The sequence below is a fragment of the Hipposideros armiger genome, unplaced genomic scaffold (assembly GCF_001890085.2).
Source record: "Hipposideros armiger isolate ML-2016 unplaced genomic scaffold, ASM189008v1 scaffold_26, whole genome shotgun sequence".
In the NCBI taxonomy this organism is placed as follows: domain Eukaryota; kingdom Metazoa; phylum Chordata; class Mammalia; order Chiroptera; family Hipposideridae; genus Hipposideros; species Hipposideros armiger.
The window spans coordinates 2,618,001-2,618,774 of NW_017731376.1; positions in this window are offsets into that span (position 1 = coordinate 2,618,001).

Sequence of the window (774 nt, forward strand, 5' to 3'; positions counted from 1 at the left end):
GAGAGTAAGAGCAGCACTTCCTCAAGCTAACATTCAGCACACTTTGTAGAGCTTTAACAGTTCCATTGACCACAGGTTCAAGAATCATTTCGCTTAGGATGAGCCTTCTCAGAATGAGTTACAAGGGAAGGAAGCTAAATGGGAAAAGTCAAGTCACCAAACTGTCCCAGGACAAAGGGGATGTTACATGAGGTTTCTGACCTCAGATGTTTATGAGCGTCTACTGTTGTCCCTCAGAAGCCCAAAGCACTGCTCAGCTATTTCCCCAGAAAGGTCACATATTGAATGTTGGATGCGGGGAAGGCAAGGATAGAAGGAGAGTCGCAGCCAAAAGGCAGTAGGTGAGTCTCCACGGTGTCCATCTTGTTTCGCTGTCTTAGCCCACTTTATGATCCCTTCCTTCTCTTGTCTGTCACCTGCTATGCATGGCAAATGCCCCAGGATAAAAAACATATAAATTCACCAATGTATGCTCTTCCCTTCTCCCTGTTCTCCAAAGCAGTTCCTCACTATCTTGTTAGGTCTTTGATGCTATTAATAAGATGTTTTCTATGTTTTGTCCACATATATTTTAGTTTAGTCTGCAAGAAAGTTAGGCTGAATTATAATCAACTCTTACTGGAAGTGGAAATCCCCAAATGACTTTAAGATATTTTTTTGGCAAATTGTGATTCAGTGAATGGACCCCAAGTAGAACTTCGAGTTTCTTGTGACTAGCTTTGAAAATGCATTATTTAATAAACACTTGTTTAACCAGCACTTACTAAGAGTTAC